At 39.8% G+C, this 23,953-nt stretch overlaps 1 protein-coding gene across 2 annotated transcripts in view; it reads right to left on the minus strand.

The window, feature by feature from the left end:
* The window catches only part of SYT1 (synaptotagmin 1), a 130,699-nt gene that overhangs the window by 101,026 nt on the left and 5,720 nt on the right, over positions 1-23,953 (minus strand). The gene's annotated exons all lie outside the window — the stretch shown is intronic.

The following is a 23,953-nucleotide window of genomic DNA, read 5'->3' on the forward strand; positions in this document are numbered from 1 at the left end:
TAGAACCCAAACAGAGGGAAGGTCAAGGAAGAACTGAAGAGAGGAGCTGAATTTAAAAGTGAAGACTTCCATACCAAAAATGCTGTCCACTGACAACTCCCAATTAAGCAATTAAGCAGCCCACCTGAACTGTGACAGCAAAGGACTATCAGATGATGATATTATTCTGCCAAGGAGGCCCATGGCATGTTGGAATTGATAAATATTAATAATCTATGTTTCAGAGGGGGCATGATACTTGACAGGAGGCTGCAACGGCCAAACAGTTGTATGTGAAGCACATTGCATTAATCTAAACCTCTGGTAGCCTGAACATGAGAGCACTGGCAGTTTTCATTTACTAAACCGTAGTTTTATCTTAGCTTTTTGCACTTACAGCTTCTAATCAGAAAGCAAACCACATATATAGCCATATTCAGACTTCCTGTATAGAAAGTCCCCAGGGGCCATGTTCTGGGAATCAATTTGACTTTCATTAGAAGTTACTTAAAAGAAAATGTACTGAGAGCAAGGACCCAGGTAATAGATACCACTATTCACAGCAGAAGGGATACAAAGGTGATCAATGCAAAGAAAAGGAAATGCTGATACATGGTAAAATGACTTGTAAAAAAGGAAGATAAAAAACACAAATACATACTCACAAATACCGATGATTTAAATATTAGCCTTCACGCTTATACAACTACATTTCTACCCCAAACACTCTTATGTACTAACTCTTGCTTTAGTAGCATGTTTGCAAAATATTATTTTCACTGTCTTACATTTACTACAGATTTTTTATGTGGTTCAAGTTAATGATGCTACCTTTGACCCATCACTAGAAGGAGCCATTACTAAATATCTTAACAAATGCTCTCATGCTGACATTTCCCCCCTCGATCTCTATTTTTTGAGCATGTGCAGTTGCATAAGACTATCTCTATGAATAGTTTATAGAAGTTACTGAAGCTTTAACTATGCTAAGTGATGCGTCCTTTGCCAGTGAAAGTTCCCCACATGCAAAACAGTCTGTGAAAGTGCACTGATCAGATGGGCTTCACTCATTGAATATACTCCTGCCTATAGCTTCTTTGTTAGAAATTACAATGCAGAATTATGCAAACTGACAAAGAATGACTAAACATTCCAGTCTTTGCAAATAAACTGACACTGAATTTAGCAGTAATCTTACATATGGCTACAAATTTAGCTGAGGTGCTTGGGCTGCTTGAGAAGCTGATATGCCTACTGTATGCTCCCAAAGCTGGAAGTCAAAATGCATAAAATGACTAAAATATTTACCTGAAGGCAAACTCACACCTACTATTGGAATTTGCAGGTCATTTATGTTTATTATTGCTGGTATTAATTCACCTTTTAGGGCATGTGATAGGTTCTCTCTCATGGTAAAACACATCTACCCAACAGCATATCTTCTTTCTGCAGAGCAGAACTATTTCTTTCTCTGCTGCTCTCTCTCGACTTCTTTCCAATATGTTTTGCTCCTTCTCTTTCCCAGCTCCTCACTGCTCAGTCTCATCAGCTCCTCTGCCTCTCATCTCTCAAGACACATCGTGGAGAAAGTAAGGCAGAGGAGTTTCCAGGTGAGACAGGATGGTGAGGCAGCCAGAGAGAGAAAGCAAAGCTGCTGAGATGTCTCCTTCTTGAAGGAAGTACCTCAGAGAGATTGCAAAGGCCTTCAAGCTCAAATGTCAGGTTCATCTCTATAACTACTAAAATGAAAATAGCTCCTCTGTTAACCTGCCCATTCCCCCCAACTCAAAAGGAAACAGGACATGTGCGGAAGAGGATTAACACAGATCTCCACCCTGCCAGCTGTGTCACTGCCGGTTGAGGCCACTCTCTTGGGCTCATTTTCAGCTCAACCACCACTGCGCAGCCTCCTTGGTGGCCATATGGCTCCCTGGGAAGGTCCCTCCTGTGGTCTCTGGTACCTGGCTGCCCTTCCCAGCAGTGCCGTACTTCTGCAGGGCTGCCAGTTCTCCTCTCACCCTCTCACAGCTCCCAGCCCTCCTGCTTGCTCCTGCCTCCTCCTTCCTCCTGCAAATACAGCTGCTTTTTCCATTGCCCTCTAATGAAAGAATGGTATTTCCCCACCTGGCATGAACGGCCCAGAAGATGAACCAGCAGCCCAGCTCCCTGCTACACAGCATGTCCCTTTTGAAGGACCGCAACGCTGGCCAGCGTGACAAATAAAACAGACTCCCTTTTCCAGCAAAACTTCTAGGTCTCACTTATTACAGAAAACAGTGTAGGAAAAAGAAAGACTTTGGCAGAAGATATTTTCTAATCAAGTAGATAATATTTTTAGACTGATGCTTCCTATCAGTTCATATATCTGCTGCCATAAAGCTTTTAAAATAAAATAAATTAATTCAGGCTCTAGATAATTGCCAGAGAAAAGCACTGAGCACACTGAGCAGCTGGGGAAGATGAAGAAAGCTAGAGCCTCCAACCAGACCTGGAAGTCAGACAGGTTTGCTGAAAGCTTTCCAAAAACTGTATGTACCAACACCAGCTGAGGCCAAACACTTTCCTGCGAAGGGACAAAACAACCCATGGGACTAATATTCAACTCCAACGAATAAATCTATAGAAGCTTGAGATGACTGTTTTCCATCATGTGGACAATTGTATTTTGTGGTTAAAACACATTTCACTTTTCCTGTAACATACACAGTATGTTGCACTTCAAACTTCAATTGATAGTCTGAAGATAAAAACCAGTAAAAATAAAGTCGTGCGACTCCCTCTGACTTGGAACTGGAATTTTTAAAGGGACCAAATACTGCAGTCATATCAGTCTGGGGACCCAAAAATCAAGAGAATGTCTCAAAAGTAATGAAAATGGGGGGAAAAAAAGTCAATTAAGCCTATATATATTTGATTTTTCTTAGCTGTTTTCATTCATTTCCTTCTTGTTACTTGTGTCATATTGTCAAGGTTTGCCCTGCAAACATGAAGGCCAGGGTTGTATTTCAATTTTCAAACAGTAATCACATTTCTTGGATACCAGAATTAGTCATGCATAGTACATGTTGAATGTTATAAGTTCGAGGTAAAAACTCCATTGCTAAAGAAGGGAGAGCTAATTTGGCACTTTTGTAAATAAAGTACTATGCAGGCGTAAAGTCCTTTAAAAAAAGGAACTGATTTGTGATTTCTGACAAGATGAACTTAAAGAAACTATGCCTGTCTGTAAGACAATGGTCTGTTAACTTATATAAACCTAACACAGGATGCTATTACACGACAGCTTAGGGTTTAAAGGAGAACAGCTACTACTAAAAGAATTAACAACCATTGGACTAACACACCGAGTTCCCACTGAAAGTAATAACCAGTTTTATTTGCTACTGAGATTTAGTATTAATTTAGAAGGGCTCAAATAAAATGGCTCATATGTAGCACTTTTCATCAGTAGATCACAAAGAGTCTTATAAAGGAGGTAGGTAACAATAACTGAACAGCAGAGATGCAGACACTAATATGTACAGAACAACATGAGTTTGTTTAGCATCATACAAAAGACATTGTGGGAGCACTTGTCTACATGACTAACTGGTGCAGTGTACAAGAAACAACAGGGGCTTCACTTGCTGCAAGCACATTTCCAGGACCCCAAGTCCCTGCTATGTCTTTGCCAGCAGCAAAGTTCATGTCAGCTGCAGGTCCTAAGCATGCACCCCACAAGTGTAGGGAGCTAAGTGCTGGAGGATGCCAGGCGCATGTTGCAAGCAAGTGCACTGGATAGCAGCCTGGGGTGCAGTGTCAATCTCAGATCCCACCAGAGGAAGCAGCTCAAGTGCCACCCTGGGGTGCATGCATGCTGTGTGGCTCCTGTCATTATAGAGGCAACACAAACTCACATCCAGAAGGAATCTCTCCAGCACACTAAATCACTAGCATTGAGTCCCCTGTGTGACACCAGAGCCAAGCATACACCAGAGGTGACCCAGGTCCCAGCGCCAGGCTCCTCAAGGCTATAATCTTTCTGACACATCTCACTGGCACCTCAGCTACTGCAGTGCCAGGAGCCTCACTCAGCCCTTAGGGCACCTCCTTCCCTCTGCTTCTTCCCAAGCAGCAAGTCAGAAGATCACTTCCAGATTTTCTGCATGGCTGTTTTCTGCTGAAAAAGAAGACTGAAACACAGAACTTCCTACCCTGGTGTGGAACAGTTAATGTCAGCAGGGTAATTACTGTCCCACAGAGACCATAATGACATGCTGTGCTCTGGAAATAGTGCAGGCTTGCAGAGTGTTTGGGACCTTAAAACTTAATGCTGTTTATCACTATAGATCCAGTGTGGGGTCCCTCCCATGGGCTCCAGTTCCATGGACTGCTCCAGAGTGGCTCCTTTCCATGCGGTTCAGTCCTTCAGGAACAGACTGCTCCAGCCTGGGTCCCCCACCGGGTCACAAGTCCTGCCAGAAAACCTGCTCCAGCGTGGGCTTCTCTCTCCATGGGGCCACAGGTAGCCTCCTCCAGCGTCGGTTTCCCACAGGGGTCACAGCCTCCTTCGGGCGTCCACCTGCTCTGACATGGGGTCCTCCATGGGCTGCGGGTGGATATCTGCTCCACCATGGACCTTCACGGGCTGCAGGGGGACAGCCTGTCTCACCATGGTCTTTACCATGGGGTGCAGAGGAATCTCTGCTCTAATGCCTGGAGCACCTTCTTCCTTTCCCTGTTCACTGACCTTGGTGTCCACAGAGTTGTTTCTCTCACATATTCTCACTCCTCTCTCCACTGCTGTTGTTCCACCCCGGTGTGTGTTCCCCGCCCCCACTTCTTCGATACGTTATCCCAGAGGCTCTACCACCGTAGCTCAGACTTGGCCAGCAGTGGGTCCCTCTTGGAGCTGGCTGCCATTGGCTTTATTGAACATAGGGGAAGCTTCTAGCAGCTTCTCACAGAAGCCACATTTGTAGCACCCCCGCTAAAAAAACCTTGCCTCACAAACCAAATACAACTACTTTGATAATTTTTTGCTTCTTATTTAAAGCTTTAAAAATGACCTTTTTTCTTTCCTGACTCCTGCCATTTTATTATCCAGCCAGCAATATTGTAACCAGAATCCATATACTCAGACAAAGCACTCAAGTATGAGATAGCACAGAGTAAATAGAATTTACTCCTCATACATAGCAAACTGATGATCCTACCCATGGTAACAGTCCTGCTGTTCCTCAGCTTTGTTGCCAGTTCAGATTTTCGATTCCCACTTTATTAGATCATTTGGTGAAATTCTCAGTGAAATGTACTGTCTCTCCACGTGAAATAAGGCCAAATGTAAAAACGTAAAGGATTTCTACCTCGTAAATAATAATTTTTTTTCTGTTCGTAAAAAGTATGACAACGTTTCTCTTAGGACTTGATCTTTTGCCTCTATCCATTACACAGCCCAGTAGAGACATGTTATTGACTTTGAGCAGATACCAAGCAGGTACATATATCTGCTTTTATCCAGGCCTTGAAAATGCTTGGGATGAACCTCTTTTTTCCCCTCTTATAGGTAAGATAAAGACAGGTTAAAAAGACTCATCTACGGCATAGAACATAATATATATATGCATTACATCTGCCATCCACTTCTCAAAGAAACAGATGTATTCTGCAGTTAAGAATCATAGGAACAGTTAATTTCTAAAACTGATTAAATACTTTCAGACATAAAAGCCTTTGCTGGTGTTTTTAATTTTTTTTAATTGCTTCAACAGGAAAGCATTCACATACTTAAGCATGGTAAGCAGTGAGAAAGACTAATTTCTAATAAGTTTGGGAACTTTTTCATATCTCCAATGTCCAGAATGATTTTTTAAAAAATAATTAATTGCATAGCTGTAGTAGTGATAAATCAATTATAAAAACAATCAAGGAGCAAACCAAAACCAATCTCCTTCTTCCAGCTAGAATTAAAGCTTTGTTTTTTAATTTTTACTCTGTGTTAGGCAAATTGCAGTATGTAGGCAGTAATTACTCATACGAGAAGCCATATTGCCTTTTGTGACAGGAATGTCTCTGTAAAAGCATATTTCTTTTGCTGGGCAATAGTGTATACTCAGTGAAATCAATGGAATATCTGTATTTCTTGATCTGTTATTTTAAATGTACAGATATAACTTTGAACAAGATTCTTTCATTAAATATTATCATTATTAACAGACACTCATTTGTGTGTGGGTAGTGCCTAAAGGCACCGACTCAGAAGAAATGCCTCACCATATTAGACACTGCACACAGACGAAACAAAAAGACAGCCTTGCCTGAGAGGCTTTACATTGTGAGGTCCCAAGCCTGTGTGGTGGGTACGTGTGCATCTTGGTCTAACCGACTGCTCACAAGAGCTGTGCCCTTGTCCAACCATCAGCCTAAGAGAACGCACCAGTCTTGTATGCTATCAGATCCAGCCTGCCCAAGCACATCACCCAGCATTCCCTTATGCACAACCCTTGCTTAATACCCCTTCTATAACCTCAGCAAGATCCTCTCAGGATCCTGCCCACCTAAGACATGAATGACCTCTTTCTGGAGGGAACGCAGACAGCCAGCCTGGCACCTCCATATCTCACCAGTGGCCAAGGTTATGGCCAAGACTGGGCCCTGAGACAAAGGACACAGAAAACCAAGACACTCTCTTTGGCTAGGACCCTCCAAAAGGACTGCCTGAGCTGACTGCATTATTGAGGCAATAGCAGTTAGTCCCAGACAAATCAGATTTCAAACATGGCTTGCTCTGGTCTTCTGTGTGACAGCTTTTAATAGGAATGACCCAAATAAAAATCTGGTACATTCAATAATTCTTCAGGCCACACAGCCTTGTCTATTTTTTGTATAAATGGTTGTATGTACAGCACTTTCATGCTGAACCCTCAGTGCGAGATGAAATTCCCTATCCCTAGTCACCATGACTGAAACATCCCACAATGTCCACCCATTTGTTTCTGGGGTGTCTATAACACCAAGAATGGCCCCATAATACTTATGTGCAGTTGCTGGCAGGCACAACCAGCATAAGCCATGCACTTGTTCACAGAGATTGTCAATAAGACACACCTTGTTGGTCCAGTGTCCTCTCAAATCTGGATGCAACTGGATGCTAGGATTGCTACATAATCCTAGTCTTGGTGCATGGCCAGCAATGTGCACTGTACGCAGGTGCACTGTATGCAGGCTGGGGTTCATACCATGTGTCAGTCATAGAGTACACCAGAGCAGGGTGCAGGCGTTATGACTGTACTATTCCACACCTGGCTGGCTCTGCTCACCTCAGTGGGACTAAGCAAGGCTGGCTGTGGCTGTACATAGGCATTTTTCCAAGAGACTTCAGATTGTGTATTGATTCAGTTGTGTGGGCATACGTGGGAGAGCATCTCTGGCAGGCAACTCTGTCCTTGATGTGGCACTCTGCTCAGCTTGGGACAGGGCAGAGAGTAAACAGCCCACGCTGATGATGCTTTGAGAACATTATACAGGTGACAATGGTTCGTGGGATTGAGGGCATAATGGTGTTGGCTCTGCTGCACATATGATACACGCCTGGTAGACCAGGGCAGCTAGGCAAGTTCTGCAGTGTGTAGTCTGCTAGACTGCCTGGGGTGTGTGTGCTGAAGGACTGAATGGTTCCAGGCTTGCCCCAGGCATTCAAACTAAAATGTTTTCATGACCTCTATCTACTATGCAGAGGTGCTAGTCAGGATATTTATACCAGCTTTGCAAATTTTGAGGGAGCAGGTACCAACAGCCCAGCTATCCCAAGCCTCATCCCAGTGCTGGGATGGAAAGAGAGAGCTGTGCCCATGGCACATCTCACATCTGCCTTAACAAGCACCATGAAAGAGAATTCCCCTCACTTCCAACCTGCCAAGCCAAACTTCCCAAGAAAGCACCACTGGCATGAATGTGCACAACAGCTTTTGAAGAAGTCTGTTCTGTTCCACCAGCACACGGCTGTCACTATGAAGATGTATATCAGAAGATATTACAAAGATAGAGCTTTGTGGAATTTGTATGTTATTAGACACTTACGATGCTAATACAGAAAAAAGAAATTTAATTTTATTATTCACTGATCATATACAACTCAAGTGCCTTGAATAAAATGTTGTTTTCACCTGCTATTTAAAAAAAAAAATAGCAGGCTTTGACCTTTCTCTTTTTAAGCATTCAGTTTCATTTTAAAAGACTGAAGCAAAGAATCTAAATATGGGTTATGCCCTTGCCTAGTATTTCGACTTCCTTTATTCTGCAAGAAGCTATCAAGGCTGCAACCCACATATCAGTAGTGGCCTCTGTAGGTAGAAATCTGTTTTCAAAGTACAGTTAAGGTTAATAGCTATGTTGCTCTTCTTTTTCAGAAGCTCATTTAGCAGCATTATTATGATGAGGATGATGATGATTGATTACTAACTTCTGCTGTTTTGCACAAAAAGCACCATTCCTGATTTGCTAACTATAAATGCTGTAATGGTCATTAACTTTGTTGCAGGAACCACTGCCAAAGTGATAAATAGATTTGGTTTACATTAGCTACCAGCCTAAAAGCATCATTTGACCTCATTAATAGATCTAATCAAATCTGGAGTTATGATCCCTTAGAAGGAAGACTATCCTTTTTAGGATAAGAACTCCAAGGCTTTTTTTCTGGTCTCCATAAATACAAAAGCTGAAATTTTGTTCCATTGAGGTAAGGTCACAATTGTCTGCAAAATGCTTTGTGCAAATGCTAGGCATTCAAGTTTTCCTTCTTGTTCAGTCTGGAAGAAGTTAAAAATACCCCTAGGAGGCATTAAAAGCTACCTGTACAGGACCAGGGAAGCTGTGTTTCTTGGAAAAGTGGTCAGTTTGCTGAAGGAACCAAGTATACAACCTTTGTGTACACACATCTGGAATTCCATGCATGTTTCATGGTCATGTTAGTATGTTGAAATCTACATCAAAATTATGTGGACAATATACAGATATAGCTCTTCAGGTCTATGGAATGAAAAAGCTGTAGACTACATTTGATCTCTTAATCCACATTTCCTACATATTACCTGCAAATTGTTTCTCATTTCCTTCATCATTACTTCTGTAAGGTACAAGTATAACACACTCCTCACTGTTGCTGTGCTTCTCATTTTGCCTACCTAGCAATGTTAGAAGTTATTAATTTAGCATGCCTGGAACATGTTTTCCTCTTATGTTGTGCTTCAGTCTTCTGCTAACTAGCCTGAATAATTAATTTACACGAGCTCTAGTCAGGTCCTATATTCATCTAGGCCATGACTGTGTGTTACAGCTGTAACCCAAAGTTGATATTTTTAGTTTAGGGGATGATGTGGATCTGAAAGAATCCTGGAAAGGACTGTTTTATAAGCACACATATCATTCTGAAGGACAGCACAAAATGTTCTTGTACAGTGTGGATTAATACAGGCCATTTGTCCCAATTCTTTCTTTGTCCTGTTAATCTTAGTGGCTATCAGCAAAAGCAACTATCAGTTTGTCTCTTAAGACAGCAACTCTTCCTAAAAATCTCATCTAGTACTTTTATCTCCCTTTTTTTTTTTTTTAAACCTGACATAAAGTAGAGGTGAAGTAAGACTCTGCCAGCTTTGGGACAGAGGAGGAACCACAAAAAAGAAGACTCTTTTCATCAACTTCTGTATTTTACTTGCTGATTATTGCTTATTCTAAAATTTAGCAATGTTGAGAACAGGAACCAGAAATCTGTTCTCACCTCTCATTTTGGCCTACATTTCCTACACAATGCCATGACTTCAGCATGAGTTAGAAGTGCTGTCATACATTAGAGCTTCCAGCTGGATGAAGGAATTTAATGTAAGTCTCTCCATTTCCTGAAGGAGCAATCCAACTTTCAGATTAATACATAAAAAGTGGTGAGTTGTGCTACCAGTGCAGTATCAGAAGACCCATACTTGTTCTATTCCTGTCCCCATTCGCCCAAAAGAAGGGCTGTAGGAATCTGTCCTTCGAAAGGGAATTTTCCTTCCACAGTGTTAAGCAGACAGGTGAAGCGGTCTGCTGCTGTGAGACGTGCTCAGGGTTTTAGATGAAAACCCTCCATTTTAAACCCCTGTATCTGGCTTGCTGCTGGACAGCCAGCTTGGGAGGCCTTTTGTTGTTCTGAGACTCCTTGACTCTCACCTGTGCTGAGTTTGAAGGCCAGCCACATCATACCGAATGCAGGCTGCAAGCTCTTCTCAAATTATGTCAGTCATTTTTCCTGGATATGACAGAAAGAAATAAATCCTCTCTCTCAGTACCAGAGTCCACCTTTGATTATCTGCAGTAGGTGTCACTTTTGCCTTACACTGCCCAAATGAAACCCAGACACATTTTAGGCACTTAATTCCTTATGGGATCCAATTGTACAAGCTCAATTCACAGAAAGAGCATCCTTTTCCTCCATCTCCTTCTGTAGTGTCCTATTGACACTGAGTGCTCTCAGCACAGATTGATCCTACACGTACGACCAGGCCAGACTTTCTCCACTAAGTGAAGCATTCCTGTAAGGGCGTATTGAAAACTCAACACTGAAATGTTACCAGCTTCTTCTATTCATTGGGAAGAGAATAGAAAATGGAACCTTACACCAGCTCCGAAAATCAATTATTAGACATTCTTGTTTGACTTTGCTGCAGTGAATGGCCATCAGGATCTGACTCAAAAATTCTATACTAGACTTGGATCTACAGTCCTCTGGTTGACAATACCCCATGTTAATTGCTTTTTATCTTTGAATTGCTTTCTGAATGACAATTTGCTAATCAGCATAGTCAGAGAAAAGTATTATTTTCCTTTTAAAGAAGGAAAGCCAGGAGAGGATGACCTGTGACTTGCTTTCAGGGTCACAAAGAATGTCACTAGAACTTGAGAATGGTCAGTCTAGCCCCATGCCTTGTGTACGCTTCTCTCCTGAGACTTGCATATTTACACATTATTTCACTCCAGTATTTACAGTCAACCTTAGCAGCTGCTCTACATGGACACAATTTCTTATTGCCATTTAACAACCACTGCATCCTCTCATTGCTCAAAAGTGCATCCCACTTATAAAAATAATTTAATTAAATCCTATTCTTCTCATTGGATAAATTTCATTACTACTGATCAAAGACGGCGAAAAAATGATCCAATCTTAAAATAAAAAGTGCACAGAAGAGTTCTTGCTTCTGTCACTATGTAAATACAAGCAAAGTGATTAATTGCAAGTTTGAGCAGAATAGAGAAATAAAAATTAAAAGGGAATGTCATAACTAAGCACAGGAAAAAGAATCACTTCTGGAATTAGAAGTCAACCTGCTGAAATCAATGGCCATGGTCTTGATGACTTCTGTCCAACAAGGCTTCTGTCCCAGGTTCCCAATTCCTATGGCAAGTACTCTGCAATTAAGTAAAGAAGCAGCTGTGCTCTCTCCTAATAAGACCTTTGCAATAGCTAATCGACAATTCTTTCAAACCTGTAGCATCACCAGTAATGAACAATTAATCCTCCGTCTCCTCAGAACTGAGTTAAGCTCAGAACACAAAGGGAGAGGCAGCTCAAGAAAATGGGCTCTGTGAAGCATGAAGAAATAAAAATGAAAAGATCATAAAGAAAACAAACATTAAGGGTAGAAGAGCAATCAATAAAGTCCAAAGCTTGCAAAGATTGTCTTGGAAAATAAGTACTCTAAGGGAATTTAAATAAGTATAAATGGAATTCTCAGAAAGATTTATTTAAGAGTGAATTAATTCTTCAGCGCAATTTCCTTTTTTCTTCCCTTGCAGGTTTGTCTCTTAGGTTACTTCCTGCATATAGTGCCACATGACAATAACAGCACATTAATATCTAAGTTATACATGTTCTTCCACAGTGATTATTCAAGCAAGCAAAAGGTTAACAAATTTAAATGAATGCAAATAAGATGGTGGTTTTTTATTGGCTGAAAGTGCCTCGAACAGACTAATAGTGATATACAGATCCAACTTTGCATCTGCAGTCTAATTAAAACTAATATAATTAAATATGGTGCATCTGTAACGCAGCTTGAGCACTGCAGAGAACACACAGAATTCCTTTTAAAGTTGGAAAGAGCTTCCAAGAGCCAGTGTGTCTGCCATTTCACTTTATTTGGAACCACTTTAATAGCAGGTGAGTAATCAGCCAATAAATTCTCTGTAGCTGCTTTGGAATTTTTCATTCACAGAAGCAGTGATAATGTATCCACACATACATTACAACAGCAACGGAGTCCACACTGACTGGGGGAGGTAATGCCCTTTTATTACGCAAAATTATACAGTTGGAAAGAAGAAAAAAGCTTGAAGCTGTAAGTCATCCTTCAGCCTCACTTACTAAGACAGAACTCAACTACAAAAAAACCACTCTTGCAGATGTGTTACGTTACCGACGTGAGTTGTCCACAGCAAAATCAGGCATGATCAAAACCTATTCTTGTCAAAGGATTTATTTTAAAATATTCTTATTACAGAATAAATTTTTCTTCCCTGGCAAATAAAAATTCCATATACATTGTATCCAGCATGAAAACTCACTGCTCTCAATTGAAGTTCTGTCATAAGTGATTCTAGCACTGAGAACTAAAATGGCCATGAGGTAACAAAATAATGTGTATAACCCTGTACCCAGCATACAGGCTACTGAGACCAGTGTAAAAGAATAAATTCCAGTGTTTTATCTTTTTTCTTTCCCTCTCAAAAATTCAGGAAAGAAACTTCATGTTAGAAAACTGTCTTAAAATGCTTAAATTAGCAATTCTCAGATGAAAGAAGGTCAAAGAATGACAAATCTTGACAAAAAGTTCATCACAACATACTTCCATGTGGTATTACAGTAGATAAAGATACTCTGCATATTCCCACCTTAAAGAAATAGTCTGAACTGTCTTGATCCTGCTTCAAACTAAAATAACTATGTCTGTAGAAAGCCAAAGATACGAAGGTATAGTGCTTGGCAGGATTCTGAATCCAACAAAGAGGCTCTCCAGATCTCATTGTTTTTCTTCCTCCCTTTCTCAAGGCTCACCAGATTGCTAAAATGTGGAATTTAGTAATATCCAGATTGCTAAAATGTTGAATTCCAGTATGTCCTTGACTCTGTGGGTCAGGCATGGCTCTATATGCCTGAGAAATTCTCCATATCAGGCCACACTTTGTTTTAGCTAAGATTCATAGAATGAGAGCATGCAAGAACTATACTATAGATGTGACACTCTCCCAGGAGAGTAAAAGGACTCTTCCTACCATTTTAGATGAAATAGTCACTGTATGAAAAATTGAAATAGGCTTGAGAGTAGACCTCTGGAGACTTCTCTCACTGTTACCCCAACCAGTGAGCTATTTACTCCACAGAAGTCAGAAGCTAAGCCACTTCTCCCACACAGCAGCGTTCCCGAGTCCCTGGGTCTCCCATGAAAGATTTCTGTATCAGCCTCAGTGAGAGGCCTGAGTAATGTATTCTCCATGCAGTCTAACCTATAGCCCTTTCTTCTCTTCAGGGTGAGATACATGGGTTTAAACTTTTTAGGCTAAGTAAGACGCAAGTCATGTTCTTCCTACTTTCATGATAGTGCCTTAGCAACTATCCTTATTACAAAAAAATTGGTGACACCACTATCAGCATTTACCGTTCCTTCTTTAGCCCCACTGTAGTCCCACTAGTTCCAAGAATGAAAATACAACCTCCAAGTAAAAGAGCAATAGATAAGACAGATAAATCCCATAGTGAAAATTGGGTCTGCTATTTGAAAAAATGTACACAGAAGACTCCATTATCAAAAAGAAAACATAAATAATGAAAATTCTCAAAATTGTCCCATTAAAGTAATTTTCTTTGCTTCCTGATGTTTCTAGACAGGTAGAGCTGCTATTTGAGTCCTTTCAGTTGTAAATAGTTCCATTAATTTCAGCAAAACTATGCTGAATGTGTTTGCCGGATTACGTCTAAAGGTGAATTTACTAATACACAGGAAAAAAAGCTGCATGTTTTTGACAGCATTCCTTTAACCTAGAAAAGGTAAGTGTGGTGATTCATAGAAAAGGGATATTTTGGTAAGTCATAACTAATTTTCAAATGAAATGCCAGTCTGAAATTGCTAATCAAATAGTCATTTCCATGGTATTTTTCCACATGCTGGTGTGAAATTTACTCCATTGTAGAAGCTTGCAAAAGGCATCTTTCATAATTCAAAACCTATATGAAGGTGAGGTTTATGTGCTGCACAGTCTGTCACAGAGGCCCATGTAGCAGAATGAATATCCCCCTTTGTGAATATGTGCATGGATGGTTAACAGTACTGTGCACTACACTAAAAAGCCTTAAGGTATCAGAGACTTCATAACAATTGTGTTTTCTTTCTCCTAAATATGTAACATGAAGAAAAGTTCAAAATTAAAACCATTTAACTTTATACGAGGGAAATTTTATTCAGACCCAGATTTTCTTCATGTTGTATTTTATCATCGTATCATATGTTTCCTAAGGAATTAAAAGGGGACTGTCAAATACATTTATTTTTACATCATATTTTGATTTCAGTGCAATTTGGAGCTTTTAGACTGGTACAAACATGTGCCTATATATACATATTGCATTAAGGACACTACGTTTACTTGGTTTACTCTTTATTATGTATGTGTGACTAATTATGTAATAACTAGTCATTATTTATTTATTATTTGTGTATTTTTATTTATTATCTTTACTATTATTCTCGTATTTGATCACGTATTTCTCCTACTTTCACTCAATATATAGTACTCATAAGACAAACTACTTTTATAATGCATGAACGCCTTATTACGGCTCAGACATCTGTGAATTGTCTTTAAATCAGTACAGAGTTTTAAGCCACCACAGAGAACGATAATTTACATATGGTAAAAAACAAGTAAGATACATGATACAGTAAGATAGAAATTATTTTTAAAAACAACATAGGACACAAAATTTCTGACTTCCTCTAGACTTAAAAGTTGATTATATCAGCGAGCACAACACTTAATAAAATTTGAATCTTAATCCTGTGCTGCCTTTGCTATATTTTCAATAACCAAGGAATCCAGCAAAATATTATTGATTTGCCCAAATTATAGCAGAAATCTGTGAATATTTGTCTTTCTGATCACTGATGCTAGCAATATGGCTCTGCAGAACAGCAAACTTAGGATTTATTTGGTAAAACCTTAAACAAGGGTTTCCAGAAACTAGCAGATAACTTCTATGTATTTTGAAATGACAATTTGAGTGATTCAAATCAGACTTGTCACAAACTCCTGTGTCTGTTAGGTGGTGAGGAGCCTGCCCTTGTGCTGAGGAAAATAAAGACCCTATCAATACTCCTTTTCAATGCAGCTTCAGAGCTGAAGTTATGGCTACATACAGGAACATTACAGTATATGAGAAATGCAGTTGGCAGAGGTAAAAATGGGCCAATAAATTGTATTTAACAAGGATAAAGTTTTTGTCTCCATCACTGAAATATGTAGTAAGCTTGGAAGGTAATATTTTTATGCTGTGACTAGTATTCAACCAATCCCAAATCAGAAATAACTTATGTTGGCAGCGTTGTCCCAGGAGACTCCACTAAAGCAAGTGAAACTAGTGATATTTATTCAGGCACATCATGGTAGAGGTGACACCTGACGAAAGAAGAAATCCTTCCCTGGAGCAAAGCTACATGCCTTTTACCTCACTGCTGATGGCTTAGAGATCCAGTATCTCTGCAGTGGCTTCCACAGATTCAACCACTGAAGAATTAAAAATACCACCCAAAATAAATGCTATTAAATAGCTCTCTAGTCAAAGTATTTTAATTATGGCCAACATGTAGACTATATTTTGATTGATAGCCCTTTTATCCCTTTATGAAAGCAGTTCTGACAGGTATACCCCTTGCAAGTGGCTAGTACTTACTTAATTGGCCTCACATGCGTTCAAGTTGAGCCAGCTCATGCCAGGAAACAACCTTCTGGAAGCCAGCATTTTTAACTGATTTTCCTTTGGCTTCTCTCTAAACTTGGCAATGCTGTGATTTATCCTGGCTTGACTCAATTGTTGATCCTTATCTGAGGTCACACATAATTTTGCTGACTGCCCCTGACAACGCAGGGTCATACGCAACACACTTTTATCTTCTGACTCTCCTTCCAAAAATGTTTCTTGTCCAACTAGTAGCGTAGTTAGCAGCAGTTAGAAAACACTTGAGCAGGGATAGGAGAGTTCCCATTCATGGTGCAGTGCAGGAATGTACAACATACTCATAGGGTAAAGAACGATCACTGACAGGAGCCCTGTTAGTCTCGAGCAAAAAATCAGCTAGTAAAAACCCACTTGACTTCCACCACTGTGACAAGCAAAAATTGTACATTTTACAGTACATTAGTCTTGAAGTTACTAAAAAATAAACATCAGTATTCAGTTTACTTTGATAAAATGTTAACTGAATGCTTTTCACTCCTTCTTAGCAAGCTATGTGTGAAGTAGACAGAAAAGCAGAGAAATACTTTTTTTTATTTATTCTTTTTTCTCAGAATTATCCTATGGCAGACAGACAGCCTGAAGAACAGGGCAGAGACTAGCACTGGCAGGAAGCCTTATGACTCTCTCAGCCGTATGTCAAAAAAATATCAGAGGCTTTAACTTTCCACTTTCCTTCTGTAATGGTATTCTCCGTCAAAGTGTTAGCATGGCAAAACTGGTTTTTTTTTTTTTTTTTTCTGGAGAAGCAGGAAGTGTACATGAGAGGAGAAGGTTCTGTGTGACGAGGGAAAAGTAAGGAAAAGAGGCAGTAGATGGTGAGAAGAACTGAAGTTGTAAGTCACAAATTGGTTATCGTTTACTTTCAGATCACAGATGTGACCTCTAATGCTTACAAGCCATACATCTCGTCAACATACTCTGTAACAGTGATTCTCAGAACATCAGACCTATTGACATGGAGATTGTGAAGACATACATTGTCTTTAATGGTCATCTGTCTGGTGGAAGCAGGTGTTGCACCTTCTTGGAGAAAGAATCACTGATTATTGCTATTTTATTTTAACCTTAGAAAAGGCAATTTTAAGTTTATCTAGCATCAGGACAGGAACATATACATTTTACAGCTCTCAATTCTCCACTCCCCAAATGTCAGTACAAACACAACACTGACGCAACCCCCCTTTATTTTCCTTGCCTCATAAAATATTGTGGGAAAGCAGGGAGTATCAGCATTGCTTTGCTACATCAAGCATCCTCACTGACACTTCAGTCTCCTAATGGCTCCCAACCCTCATTCTGACAATGCTGAATGAGTAACAAACTGCTGTAATTCAACATCCTCACAATTTGGATATAGTCTCATTAAGCTTGGGAACTGGACAGTAAGTACACTTCCCAACAACTATAAGTGTGGACATAATTTATTTTAGTCCTATGTTGATGTAACTGTATTACAGCTTGTCTTTACCTCTTACAAAAACCAAACCAAAGTAAAATCAACTTGGAAACAGACAGGCATTAGAGCATTTGCTGACCTATTAAGTGACCCATCTTAGCACACATGAGCGAAACAATGTATGCCTCTAGCACTTTATAGCTCCCCCTGATACCAGGGGAAAGATTAAAGAAGTTTGCCCAAATAGAGAGCTATCAGTAGCATTGCACACAGTCCTGTAATTTTGTCTGCAAGGATTAAAGTATTGCTGGGGTCCAGCCACTGAAAAAGTCTTGAACCCTGTGATAGTCTCATGCTGACTTTCAGATGCTTCTCAGCGTCGAAGCTGAAAGGCAGGAGGATTTACTGAGGCATCACATCCGCTCCCTGCTCATTGCTACAGCACTCCAGTACACCCGCCAAACAGCTGAACAACTCACTAAAGCTCACAGATGACCTAAACCCAGTAGAAAGCTAAACAACATCATCTGCCAGTATGCTGGATCCCTCTCAGGCACAGAAAGAGGCACCGTGGTGGCCTGCTTCCCCCTGAGCCAGTAATGCTGGGGAACAGCAGTGGAGACATGCTGATGCAAGGTCTGCTGTACTTTGGAGGAAGAATAAAACCAATGTCCTCAGCTTTTGTGGTGATGGAAGATCCCCTGGGATTTTCCCAAAAGGATCGTAATGCCTTACAGCCCCATCCAACTCTCATTAAACTAAATGGAAAGAACCTCAATCACTTCTGTGGAAATTGGATGTTTGCAGGGTTGGCCCAAATCCCAAGTGAGGTCATTACATTCTTCCAATGGTTTCCACTGGAAAATTTCAGTCCCCCCATCCCAAACGATCTCAAAGTACCACTCTACTGATAATTTAAACTAAACAACAGCCCTAAGTGCCGTCTTTTTTTGACAACAATCATGAAAATGTGTGTTGTGATAATAAGCCATGTGATAAAAGAGGGTACAACTCTCAGCAAGCAGCCTAACAGAACAAAATGGAAGGTAAAAAAATTATACACGTATTTATGAAGGTCTGAAAAGAAATTTGCTACTACTGCTATACATGCGGTGGTACATGTCTCTAAAATTGTATCACTTGTAGAGTTACAAACTTTTAAAATAACCGTAGCTAAAGTAAAATTAATTTACATTAAACTATGAATTAACATAGCAGTTCATCAGGTAAATTGCAGGATGTATTATAAATTTAAGTGTTTACAGTCTCGATCCTCCAAACCACTTGTGCGTAACAAATTTAATTTGATGCACTATTCAGGAGCTTAAAGGTTAGTACACATTTAAATACTTTACTGGATGAAACCTTCTGAAATTCTAAAATCTGCTGTGCATCATTTCAGTATCAGAACTCAGCCTGCATACTCAGCTTATACTTGCATGGCTATATCAAGTAAGAATGTACTTCTGTTGTCTTTCACGTTATTTAGAGGAGCGGTGTAGGTCAGTCAAGAAAAAAGACTTGAAAACAAGAAAATACTTGTTCACCAATTTGCACTCATCCTGCACTGCAGGGATCAGCTAGCATTGCTATGCCGTCACCGGTTTGTAACACAAATTATTCTACCTTATGTGGACACTATTTAGGGGATTAGTTGTTTGTTTTTAAAGAGGATATATCTTCTGTTCCTTTTCTACCAGGATAAATATTCAGTTCGACAGAATAAAAATGCTTCTTGTCATTATCATTATAAAATTGTAGCTAGTTTTCTTATTCTAGGTGGCAGTGAGAAGTAGTAGTGATGTTGGACAGATCTGTGCACTTTGCAGAATCAAAGCCCAGCTATCAGTATGTTCCTAACAAAAATGAGCTGTTGCAAATCAAGGATGTTGCACGGTTTAAGCACTTCAGTTAATGCATTAACCAAACAGAAAAAAGATTTTTGTAGTTCCCTTCTTCCATTTTGTCTCTTCCTACATACCTGTATTTATATCAAGAAATGCAGTGTACCATACATTCACTGTTAAATAAATGCATGGCTGTTTCAGAATACTCAAGTAAATTTTGATATTTTTTCATGCTATTTTATCATCATTAATGCTATGCCCTGAGTTCCGGCAACATTAAGCTTTCTTGTGTATCCACCGTCCCTCTACCCCTCAGACTAGTTTCTGTCATCTTGGCCACCTTGCTGTCCTAGGACTTGAAACTCATCCATAAATATTTCATGAGGCAAGACAGATTAGAAACTGGTATTCTCTAACAGTTTCCTATACTGTGATTACCATCACCAAGTTGTAACCTAAAATGCTATGCTGGACTGAAATTTATGAATAGTAAGCCAGCCTTATCTTCCTCTGTCCTCCTTCCCTCACCCATGCTGCAAGTAAATCTGCACCCATGGCATATTACAAATAACTGACTCTGGATCCGAGACCTGAAATGCTATATTCCAGTTCAGAGCATGTGTTTGCTGAAAATTTGGTACTGAGGTCTTAGAAAACATGATCAAAAAGGTGGCTTTGGAGGAGAGTTGAGGTTCGAAACATAAAGAAGAAACAAGTCTGAATGTCGGGTTAGCAAGTATATTGTTTGTGCCAATTTTTTCATCTGAGTTCTGGCTAGAAAAGCATTAATAAATAAATAAATGAAATAACACAGAAGAAACAGAAAATTCAATGAACTCTGGTAAGCAAGGACCATAAAAATATCTGTCAGAAAGCTATACAAATTATTATCAACATTGTTGACTATGTGAAGAATGTATTGCCTCTTTATAAACTCCTGTAAAAAAAAAAATCTGATGCCTGTCTTAGTCCTCGAAGTTTCATTTTGTTTAAGAGTAAAGAGCCCCAAATACCCATTCACCAATTGCTCATTTTGTCCAACAGCATTTCACAGCAAAATGCATATGCTGTCCTTCAGCCAGGTGCAGTGAGCATCCTTGCTCTTCATCAGATTGTACATTGACAGAAGGAGGTGAAACAATTGCTCTCAAAGTGAAAGAAATCAGGTCTCTAAGTCCAGGGAAAGTGTTTTCAGTCTGTGAATCTGTCTGTTATAAGGGCCTAACCTAGGGCTCTTCCTAGATATCAAAGTCTGTGAGAGCAGTACCATTTCAGACACATCTAGCTCCAGTTCTTCCTTCTGGACAGACCTGGGCCTCCTGTTTCTGTGTTGTTCTGAAGAGAAACAAGGCATTTAACTCAGATTTATGAATTTGCCTCCCAGAGTGTGCTTCCTAAAAGCTAAGCGTAGAAACCCTGAGCACTTGCGGAGCTTCTTTTTAGATGTAGTTTGAAATGTTTTACCCATCTGAAAGGACAAATGTCATCTTTCATTTTGGCGTCTCTCACTGCAATAGGGCAACAGTGCCAGCTAAAGTACTGAAACATGCCCCCAAATCATATAGGGGCTGTGAGCAAAGTAGGGAGCTCTTGCTCAAGTTGATAATTAAGATTAGATTCAGATTCAGAAACCTGCATGGGAGTAGGCAGATGGCTCGCTCAGCTGCCAGCTGGAACTCGGCCTTGATAAGGCAGTCACTCGAGTTCAGCAGCACAGCTTCCTTCTGTGGAGTCAGAGCAAAGTCTATCTATACCAAGATCCTTCTGAAGATCTAAGGCCACCTCCACAGCTCTTGCAAACTGGCTGCGTGTTCTGGAACCAGTAGAGATTTTCAGATTCAGACTAGTTCAAGATTTCGCTTGAAATACAAGCCAAGACTAAAAAGACAAAAGGAATGCAAGAAAGGATACTACAGACCTACAGCATTCCTGAAATCTCCTGTTGGTGGTCAGTGGCTTAGTATTTCACCCACCTTGGCAATCTAGCATTGTTGATCAGATACCCTAATCACTTCATATATCAATAAAGGATTTCTTGTCTCTTTAAAAAAGTTTAAATGCTTTAAAAAACATGTATCAACCAAAATAAGGAGGGCATATTTATAATCCCTCAGGGAAGACTTTAGTTTGGATAATACTCAGCAGCAATCTCACCCAGTTCTATATAGAATAGTTAACAATAACAACAAAGAATGACATTCTATTCTTCAGCTGTGCCAACTTACAGCGGTGCCTCAGAATGAAAGGCTTCATTATCTGCTCCTTGTTCTTATAAAAATGCAAGAGAATATCTTCTATCTTGCCACAGTGCCTAGGCACAAGCAGCTGAGGTAAGGATGGAATATCAATCTTAACAGTAATTCCTATATTTTCATTGCCCATTTATACCATACTTTCTAAAAGCAAATCTATTAACCATAGTCCCAAGTGCTTTTTTTCTTTTATGCAATATGCTGCTGGGAATCAATCTTTAAATGTATTCTCCATCTTAAGTTCAGAACAATCACTCCATGAACTTTCATTTTCAGAGCAAGATTACAAACTGAATTGTAACAGATAATGGGTAATTTCTGTAGACACTTCATCCGCAGGTAAGTTTGAAGAAGACTAGCAAAGATTGTGTTTCTTTTATGCATGTAAACATAATTTTAGTGCACTTTCCCTCACACAAAGTAATGAAATTTTAAGATACATTCCCAGTACTGAAAAGAAGCCAGCAACCATGTTCAGTTTTCTGCTTGTAAATTGAATTCTCTACTCAATTTATAAGGCACTGGCACAACTTGACATATCTATAGTGCAATAAAATGCCTACCAGAGTTGTTGTAACATATAAAATAATAATCACAGTGACGTGCTAGAGGAGACCCTTGGGGGTACTCTGACACCCCTTGTTAAAACCCTGTCACCAAACCAAAGGTAGGTGTTTACCCTTGTTTCTGCTATAGATGAATTCCATCCCCATGGCTGTAACAGTTAATCTGAACAGGGTTTTTTGTTTTCTTACATTTTGCTGACATGTTCTCAGCATCATGTATTTCACAGAAGAACTTGCTTCTCCTTCCCCTTCTTTCAGATTATACAACTCAAAATCAACTGCTGTTTCTGAAAAAGGTATTTCAGACACACATAATAATGTATAATTCTATTTGACACTGAGGTTACACTCCCAGGATGCTTCTGGCTAAAAGACAGTATTTCCTTTCAGACAGAACAGTGCATTCTGTAGGTGCTGCAGAAGAGGACATGGATTTAGCACGCAACAGGCTCCCCCGATGATGGGGATGGAATGTACTGCAGCTGGTGCTCTGGTTCAGGTTGTAGGAGTCTGCTCTTCTGATTTCTGCTTTCCCCCTCGGCTTGTCCAAGGAGCTAAGATAATGGCCAGCATAGGAATAGAGTCCTCCCTCAGACCTGAGTGCGTCAGATGCATGGGTTGTGCTTGCTTTGATCGGAGGAGATGTGTAACCTTCTGGCAAGCACGTTTGTGTGCCGGTGCTGGATCTAGCTACGGTCTGCAGCAGCACTTTTGGATCATGCTAGAGCATCTTGTACTTCTAACAGCCTGAGGTTCCTAGCTCAGTCCCGTATGAGGATCAAACTGGCAGCTGTAATGGATCCAAAAGTTTACGTACAGGATATGTTAAGGGGAGCCTATCAGAAGGCATATGAAAATAAGTCAGGGATCGTAAAAATTTCCTTCGTGACAGAATCAATCAACAGAGTGTAATTCAGCAGCATCTCAGACTACATGCTATTCTTTCCAGACAAGGATTTTCATCCATGTTCTGAGTCATGAATTTTTGACTTCCATTCTTCCACCTCTCAGTATCTATTTAGAAACTTTGGATTTGAAAACTGTATTTTCAGGACTCCTAATTTCAAGCATCCAAAATATGCTGGACGCCTAAAAATAACGAAGGTATTTTCATATTATGAGTTTATAAAATAATAGAGTTGAATTGTTTTTCTTTGTCTTATGATTTTTGTATCTTCTGGATGTGTGCGGTCAGTATTCTCAGGCTTTTCCCTACCAGCAGGTGATCTAGAAACTTTTATTTAATTGAAAAAAAGTTGAAGGTCTCATGTAATCACTGAACTCTGGGACTGGGAGGTTCAGTGAGAAAACAAAGTAATCTGAGATTTGCATTTAAATTGCTATATTTAGAAATAATGATTTTTCCCTCTCTATTATTGTACTGTAATAGCTCTTTCTTGTACTTGTTCTGTGTTCCAAAATAAATCTTTATTTCTGATTTTGCCTGTTTCTTCCCCAGTGAAAAGCTGCAGGTGTCTTCTTGGCATAGGCAACTGCCAATGATTTGATGATAGGAAGGGAAACAAGAAGACTTGAATTTATGCCTTCCCACTTCCTCCAGCACTGTTCTTCAGACTTTCCTGAACACCAGGACACCTAAACAGCGTTTTCCAGTGTCATTCTGCTCCTAAGCTGAGATCACTGCTTATTGTATCGACAAATATGTGTGTACATAAATACACATATGAACATACGTATACATAGTCCTTATTTTCTGCAGGCAGGCAGCTTTTACTTGCCTTATATTCAGAAAAAAAGGTCTCTGAAGCAAAGACTCAATTTTTTCCAGCTACCCTCAGAAGATCTTAGGCAATGACTAACATTGGTATGTATCATGGAAATATAAATAATAGATATTGCTGAGAACTTTATTCTGATTTTATGGTATTTGT

Source organism: Leptosomus discolor, chromosome 1, assembly GCF_034619465.1.
Source record: "Leptosomus discolor isolate bLepDis1 chromosome 1, bLepDis1.hap2, whole genome shotgun sequence".
Taxonomy (NCBI): Eukaryota; Metazoa; Chordata; class Aves; order Leptosomiformes; family Leptosomidae; genus Leptosomus; species Leptosomus discolor.